Below are 9315 nucleotides of genomic sequence, written 5' to 3' on the forward strand. Positions count from 1 at the left end.
TTGATACAAGGTTGCTTAGTATGTTCAGTTTAAGTTGTACTGCTCAAAAATACCTAATTTCAGTCTTTCATGGTGCAACTGTGGCCTGAAGTTCACCTGCTGGACCAGAACTCGGCACATTAACAGCAGGACGGGATCTGAAGTCTCTCACATAGTCTCTTCAACCCGGTTCATTTTGATTGCAGAGTTTTACAGTTTGTAGCTGTTCAAATCAGTGTGACCAAAAACATGCAGCAAATAAATCTTGATGAACGTGAAACTTAATCTCTATAAAGGGAATTAATTTACTCAAACTACAACAGAAACAATTACCTCAAAGTAAAAATGTGTAATATGGCAAAAATGGCCACTAACATGTGTATTGATTTTTGTGAAAATCGGTCAATGTGAACATGTATTTTGATAAGAATTTGGGTATGTTAAAGCCCTAAAAAAGCCAATTCATTGCCTGAATAATAATAATAACCAGGGATTTGTTGTTGTGGAAGATTTGTGCAGTAGTGAGGCCTCACCTGGTCTGTGCATGAAGTGGAAGTCAACCTGAGAAGCTAAACTTGAACGAGGACATCTCGAGGGGGACAGAGAGACAGCTCACCTTCAAAGTAAAAGTTCAGGAGCCCGGAGTTTTGATTTTTATTAATGAGTAATGAGTGACCATTACTCCTTGTGCTAGTTGATGGGAACGATATGTCATTTATTTGATGACCGAATATAAACTAGAAAGTTTTGCATGAATTTTCAGAATTATATTAAATTAAATGTGTCACACACTGTGATTCCTGTAAGGTGTCAGAAGCCAAGGTTGGTTTTATGTTTTGATTGATTGTTCAATCCATAATAAACCAAAGAGATTAGAAAAAATGCAAATAGGTAGCATAACTGCTGAAAACATCAATCCTTATGCATAATTTATTGTGTCACCTTAAGATGTAGTGAGCAGTAAACATGGCTTAAAGGGACGTTACATGCGCGAGAAACGTTGTAGTGGTGTCTTTCTTTCTGTTGGAAGCACTCTGCTGCACATGTTTCACTTCTCATCACATGTAAAGTAGATGAGCCATTAACCAGGCCAGCATCAACCCCCCGCCTCGACCGCCGCCCCCCAACCTGAAGCGCCTAAACATCCAGTCCCAGAGGAGGCCCATGCTCCCACTCCCAGGCGCCTCCTGGCCCACGCAGTTGATCCTGCCCCCTCCGCCACAGCCACCGGCACAGCAACCCCCTCAGACTCAACCGGGCTCCAACCTGGCCAAGATGGCCCACTTGGCTCGCTCGACCCCGCAGCTGGATGAGGTGGACAACAGGGAGGGAGAGAGAGAGAACCAGGGAACGTGAGAAGTCGTCACATGTGCAGAACACGAGGGAAGGTCTCATCGGACAGGTATGAGATGAGATTTCATATAGATGAGTTTTTTCTACAGGAAAAATATCAGGAATAATTTTCACTGAGACGTTATCCTGCACATTAAATTAGCTGCAAATAGTTTTTGTACCTGAATGATTTTGTATATATTGTGTTAGAAGTGATTATTCTGTTGAATAAAAGTGATGATCTCCTCTGATCTGATTTTATACATTGAAGTGCATTGTGGGTAATTGGGCATCAGGTTTTTCAAAGAATTAAAACAAATATATTTTCATTATAGTTATAATAAATACCATATTTTTTTAAGGTTTTCACAGGATTCACCATGATGAATTTATGCATTACGGTTTAATATTCCATTTAATAGGGAATTTGAATGTTAATGTTATTGTATTCCCGAGCATTACATTGTACTGAAGGCAGGATGAAAGCTCTCTGGGAACTATCATTTAAGACGACACATTTCAAGTATGTATATCAGCTTATATTGTGTAAATAAGCAAAGTAAATAAAAACAAAAACTGCAGCAGGTGATATACCTATTTTTCTGTACAAAAGGAACTTGAGGATTTTATATTATGAGAGGGACAGTTCATTTCTAAATGATTCCATGGGAGAACTGATGCTGCACAGTGACATGTTCAGACATGCTCCCTCAAATTGGTGCCCCCCAACATACACACACAAGCTGTCATGCATCCCCAATAACTTTTTGACTGTATACAGATGCACACACAGGCAGACAAAATTGTAAGCTAAAAAAAAAACAATAATCCAGGAGAAGGTTTTAGATGCTGGCTTGCCTGTCCACGGAGCCACGGGTGGTGACATCAGCCAATGTCCCTACTATGCTGCCAAAATGAGTAGGTTTTTATACTTCTCTTTGTATGCATCATGCTGCTATGAGGAACTGTTGTGAGTTTGTTGTTAAGGTTTGTTTTTCTCTTTGTTGTGCATCCAGCGGCGTCGAGTGGAACGGCATATGCCGGTCAACTCGCCATGGCCGTACTCCGACACCCAGCGGGACAGGCTCTGGTTGTGACTTGGATTGCTGCTCAGGCTGGATTCGCTGCACGGTATCTGATGTGATCCCACCTCCAGCCTGTCATTCTGCTGCTGAGAGAGGGAGAGAGGGAGAGGGAGAGGGAGGAGAAACATTGAGGGAAGGCGAATAAAGAGATTATTTTATAGTTTAATACAGACATTCTTTAGGGGTCCAAGCTAATTCGATATTGCACATTGCAAAAGACAGAAGCTGACAGGAAATATACTTGGTTTTATTGGACTATTAGCTCATCAACTCATCCAGCTCTCATGCTCTGCCTTCATGTGTTGTTTCTCCGCTTCCTTTGGACTATCCCTCCATTTTATGTCCCTTCAGAGTATCTGGTCGTACCTCAAAACCTCCTGGAGCTGTTTGCTGATATTGGCACAGGAGCACATTGTGTGAATAGTTTGATTTTATAATTTTTTTCAACTTTACTTGAAATTACTTTTTGATGCGACCCACGTAAAAACTGTAACTGGCTATACAGCTGACAATGATGCACCTATCTACAATACACTGTTACACAAGTAATGTTCTTTTTAATTCTTTGCTTTGGGATTTTAAGCTATATTAGGATTAAGGTGTAAACGGAGACAGTTTCTCAGTTTGATAAGGAAATTCTCTTCTTCTAATATTAAAGGTTTATCTAAATGCTTCTAATAGACCTGTAGTTTATCTACTTGACGGTTATCTATGTACGAGGTAGGTCTTTTAACAGCTCATTTGTTTTGAATACACAAGTATCCCTCATCGCTACAACTGTGTACCCATCATCCATATCGTGTTGTGTTCGGCTTTGACGGAAGTGTTCTCCTGTTAGTACAACACGTTTGATTCGCTTGTACTGTATGTAGTGTAATTCATCTTAACTTTCACCTTGACTCAGTATGATTGATGTACACAGAGTACCAAAGGAGATGTGTTGGTAGTTACATTTAAACCAGGATGCTGTGCTCTCAACGCATACTGCATGTGACTATGCAGTATTCTTTCATTAGCAAAGCAGGACAGCAGCTGGAGTGCAGCTGTTTGGTCACAGCCATGGAAACCTAAGTAATGATACTGATGTGTTATGTATTCTCGTTTCTCAGGTTTGTGCTGCAGAAAGATTGCAATATAGTATGTTGGGCATGGAGTGCCTGATATACCCCTGTAGTGTCCATGTTTAATTCATGGACACTACACATACTGGAAATTAAAAGTAGAATGAAATGTTTTTAGATTTTCTAAATAGTTGACAGGGAATTTACTGTTAGTCGACTTATCAATTCATTTTTTAAAAGCTAATTTCCCCCTACTACTTAGTCTATACGGTTTTTATATTGTGTTTTATTTACAAGACGAAGAACCTATTGCTATTCTCTAGCAATAGGTTTTTAAAGCATGTTAAATCATCCAGTATCTAAAATCTCAAAATATAAAAAGTAACTTCTAAGTAAGGCTGTCAAATATAGACACACACACACACGATAATATTTCCATGTTGTTAATGTGCTTAGTTCCTTGAGTCAGCAGGCAATGTGGCCTAGTTGGTAGAGTGATGGTCCTCAGATACTAGGGTCTCGGGTTCGAGTCTCATTCCTCCCCATCTTCTTGCCGGCAATAAAATGAGCTCTTAAAATTGGCAGGATCCAATGTAATAAATTAAATTAATATAACAAAAGGAAAATCAAATTTTTATTAAATTAATAAAAAAAAAAAAAGACTGCGCGCGCAATTCCTGCGCTCTAGGCTTCTGCGCACATGTGCGCAATGGTCTTCTGCGCACATGTGCGCAGTAGGCTTCTGCGCAGGATGTGCGCAATGCTCTTCTAGGCACATGTGCGCAGTAGGCTTCTGCGCAGGATGTGTGTGCGCAGTTTTTTATTTATTTTTTATTTTATTTTATTTTATTTTATTTAAATAAAAAAATTTAATTAAATTAATTTGCCGGCAAAATAATAATAATCATTACAATTTCAATAGGGCCTCACTGTCTGTCAGTGCTCGGGCCCTAATAAATAAAATAGTGTGACATTTTTATCCCTCTCTCAGTCCATCACTTTGATTCAGATTAAAAGATTTCTGGTGAAGGATATCTCATGAATGCTGCAGAGCATTAGAGTGAAGTGTAATTTCCCTATTTTAAAGTGGAAAGAGTTTGAATTGTAGTAAACTAACAGAGTGAGAGAGTGTATATTTTAAGGATAGGTGGAATTATGCTCAGTTTAATAACTGTAAACTGAACTACTTTATAAGACTGCTATCATTTGAAAATATGCACCGTTATCCCCAGGAAGACGAGACATAGTGTTGCATTCAGTTGTGCTTTTGAAAAGTGTTTGGTGATAAATGAATACAATAAAATAAACTAAAAAGCAACCTTAACCCTTGTGTGGTGTTAATGTTTTGGTCACCCGGCCAATGTTCGTGGGTCAGGTGGACCCACCGCATTTTTCGGTCTTTCAATCAATACAGCTACAACAATATATCAAAAAATACTTAACAGATGTTAACTTTATCCCAATAACAAGCAATATAAACAGCATATGTTAATTTGTCATTTACCCCTGCTAAATCACATTCATGACTAAAAGTGCTTTTCGTTTTTTTGTGATGAAATGCAATTAAACAAAGAAACATCAATTATAATCAAGATATGATTGGAAAAAACGAATATCAAACAAGGTTTTTTATCAGTATTGACGTTTATTTATTGAACTTAATTAGAAATTGAAAACACTCATGTCAGTCTAAACACAAGCCCCAATGGACAGATACAGTATCTAGAAATGATTTTTGAAGAGAGAAAATCTTTGGAAGACAATGAAGGGGAAGAGTTTAGAGAATAAGAAGATCATGTTTCGGTCAATTCAGAGTCTGACAGTGAGTTTGGGTGAGAAGAGGATGAGATTGACCATCAGCCAGCTACGTAAAAAGTTAATCTGCAGCCAATCCCAAATCTAGGCCAGGCCATCAGCAGCCAACATATGGATGACAAAAAATGATGACAATTTAATGGTCTTTTTGCACTTTAGCCACCCAGCATGGCTACCAATGTAATAAGGTGCAATCAGGGCCGACACGGATAGCAGTGACTCAGGGTTACATGGAACACCATACAAGGGTTAAGGCAATGAAATAAAACTGTGAATCCACAATTACTGCTGGTTGGAAAAGTCTTAAATATGCAAAATATTACAAACAATGTCTTAATTATGTTTAGCTATCTCTGAATTATTTTAATGTTCATATATATATTTGCCAATATATTGGTATATTGGTACAATGCTAGAAAACGTTACAACGTGTTATTTCAAGTTCCAGAACCTGAGGGGGTGATAAAATCATCCAGATCGGTCAACTGCAGCACACCGCTAAAGTGAGACGCCATATTTGATGCCGTAAAGTGTTTGTTGTTTGCCTTTGTGTCGTGAAAAGCCCACACAGCTACGCCATGTTCACCTCCACATGTTGTCTTTTGGTATCTTACATGCTCTGGATAATAAAAATAATAAAAGCAGTGATACTTCTACTACTAAAAAATACAAAATCATATAAAAGAACACATTTGATGTAACATAAGAACTAGTTACTAATTTTCTGCAAATTTTGGTAAGAATAATTTATAATATATAATAATAATAATAAACCTTACAATTTCCATAAGGCCTCACTGTCTGCCAGTGCCTGTCAGTGCTCGGGCCCTAAAAAATTAAATTAAATTAAATTAAATTAAATTAATCCTGCGCAGTTGGCTTCTGCGCAGGAGGTAAATACATTTTATTTAAAAAATTAACTTAAAAATTAAAAAAAATTATTATAACAAAAAACAATTCATTAGCTTGAAAAAAATAAATAATAACAACCAACCCTTCAAAGTACCAACTATAAAATACAATTTTTAAAATTTCTAGGTGGTAAGTACATTATTTAAGATATTTTATTAGCTAGACTTGTGACTCATTATACATACTTCAGTATTTCCATGTAATGCTACTTGATATTATTGAACATTTTACTCTTTATCTGACAGCTAATGTACGAATTCAATATTTTACACAAAACAACATGATCTCACAAACTATCGTTTTTAGTGATGCAACCAAACATTTCATATAATGTCTTCCTCATCCAACTTATCTTAAATACATCAACACGGGCAAGACATTTAGTTTTTTGTAGTTTTATTAGGTGCAATATTATAATTGTGAGGACATTATTCTTTTTTATGATTTTTTGAAATCAAATTGTAAATCCCTCCATTAACCTTGACAGTCCTCACAGGAGGTGAAGAAGGTAAAGTCAGCTCAGTTGCTGGGGGATGTTGGTGCCGCTGACTTCTTCTGCTTCCTACACAACCCCAAAAGGTGACGGACTCTCTTACACAATGAAGCCTTCTTTGGTTTCTCTGTCTTCTCAGGCAGCCCTGTCTCCTTGGGTTTGGGATCAGGGAGAACATTGGAGAGAGCCTCTTCCTCAGTGAGCTCAGTTCTGGAAACATAAGGTTTATATCTTTGAAAGACCTCATCAGAAGTAACCCTGAACTTCTCCAGATTTTTTAGGAGAACATTCTTCTTCTTCTTCTCCTCCTGGAGCTCGCTGTTAAACTTCTCCTGGTTGGCTGCATGACTTTGGCAGACCTCGTGATAAGAAGCTTTGAGCTTCTCCAACTCTTCTTGGAAATCGTTCTTCTTTTTCTTCTCCTCCTGGAGCTCGGTGTTGAACTTCTCCTGATTGGTTGCATGACTTTTGCAGACCTCGTGGTGAGAAGTGTTGAGCTTCTCCAACTCTTCTTGGAGAACGTTCTTCTTCATCTTCTCCTCCTGGAGTTCGGTGTTTAACTTCTCCTGGCTGTTTGCATGTCTTTGACAGACCTTGTGATAAGAAGCTTTGAGCTTCTCCAGCTCTTCTTGGAAATCGTTCTTCTTATTATTCTCCTCCTGGAGCTCGGTTTTCAATTTCTCCTGGTTGGTTGTATGACTTTCGCAGACCTCGTGATAAGAAGCTTTGAGTTTATCCAGCTCTTCTTGGAGAATGTTCTTCATCCTCTTCTCCTCCTGGAGCTCGGTGTTGAACTTCTCCTGATTGGTTGCAACTCTTTGCCAGACCTCGTGGTGAGAAGTTTTGAGATTCTTCAGCTCTTCTTGGAGAGAGTTGTTCATCCTCTTCTCCTCCTGGAGCTCGGTGTTGAACTTCTCCTGGCTGTTTGCAACTCTTTGCCAGACCTCTTGACAAGAAGCTGTGAGATTCTCAAGCTCTTCTTGGAGAATGTTCTTCATCCTCTTCTCCTCCTGGAGTTCGGTGTTGAACTTCTCCTGATTGGTTGCATGACTTTGGTAGACCTCGTGATAAGAAGCTTTCAGCTTCTCCAGCTCTTCTTGAAAATCATTCTTCTTCTTCTTCTCCTCCTGGAGCTCGGTTTTCAACTTCTGCTGGTTGGTTGCATGACTTTGGCAGACCTCGTCACAAGAAGCTTTGAGCTTCTCCAGCTCTTCTTGGAGAATGTTCTTTTTCATCTTCTCCTCCTGGAGATCTCTGTTGAACTCCTCCTGGTTGTTTGCATGACTTCGACAGACTTCCTGATGAGAAGTTTTTAGCTTATCCAGCTCTTCTTGGAGAAGGTTCTTTTTAGTCTTCTCCTCCTGGAACTCGGTGTCCTTCTTGGCCAGCAGGTCTATGAGGTGCCTTATTTGTTGAGACATACAAATAGAGTTCTGCAGAATCGTTGCTGGGCCTTGAATAGTCCCCATGTTTTGTTGAAAAAAACCTTCCATCACTAGTTTAATCTATTAGTTTTAAATAGAAAGTTAGAATTATTATGGAGAGATTTCTGAGTAAGTTAAAGTTTATTCCCTTAGTCTTATTTTGCTATAAAGGACCTATCAATGGAACCTTTAAGATAAAGGAGCATGAGCCTTCGATATATAGAACATTGAATGTGTCTTTAATCTTTAACATTAAACGTGTTTGTGACTTTTGCATGTATTTTTTGGTCGTTTTATAACCTTTATGTTTTTTTTTATAGGACATAGGCTTTGCTGTGAAAGGGGAACAGAGAGAAGTGGGGGAGCACATGCATAAATGGCCGCCAATTCTCTTCTTCCGGAACATTCCATTCATTCCTTGATTTCTACATGTTTCCTTTCAATAGTCATATTTCATCACAAAATGCAAAGATCTAGATTAATAATCATGGATTCCAGCAGTCCCCTAAATGTATTATTATTATTCTCATCAAGATCCATGAATTATTCTCTGTGAAATCAGTGAAAATGTAAAATAAATCTTTTGTCTCACATGTTAAACCCTTGTGTGGTGTTCATGTTTTGGTCACCCAGCCAATGTTCGTGGGGCTGGTGGACAAGGTTATGAAACAAGGTTTTTCATCAGTATTGACGTTTATTTATTGAACTTAATTAGAAATTGAACACACTCATGTCAGTCTACACACAAGCCCCAATGAACAGATACAGTATCTAGAAATGAGTTTTGAAGAGAGAAAATCTTTGGAAGACAATGAAGGGGAAGAGTTTAGAGAATATGAAGATCATGTTTCTGTCAATTCAGAGTCTGACAGTGAGTTTGAAGAAGAGGATGAGATTGACCATCAGCCAGCTACGTAAAAAGGTTAATCTGCAGCAAGTCCCAAATCCAGGCCAGGCCATCAGCAGCCAACATATTGATGACAAAAAATGAAGACAATTTAATGGTATTTTTGCACTTTAGCCACCCAGCATGGCTACCAATGTAATAAGGTGCAATCAGGGCGGACACGGATAGCAGTGACTCACGAGCAGCACATCAAGCCTTCTTACGAACTTTTCATTACGAAAATCATTCTGGATTGCACTAATTTGGAGGGACAGCTTGTTTTCGTAGAAAGCTAGAATGAGATGGACCAAACCCATTTATTTGCATA

The sequence above is a fragment of the Pleuronectes platessa genome, chromosome 2 (assembly GCF_947347685.1).
Source record: "Pleuronectes platessa chromosome 2, fPlePla1.1, whole genome shotgun sequence".
Taxonomy (NCBI): domain Eukaryota; kingdom Metazoa; phylum Chordata; class Actinopteri; order Pleuronectiformes; family Pleuronectidae; genus Pleuronectes; species Pleuronectes platessa.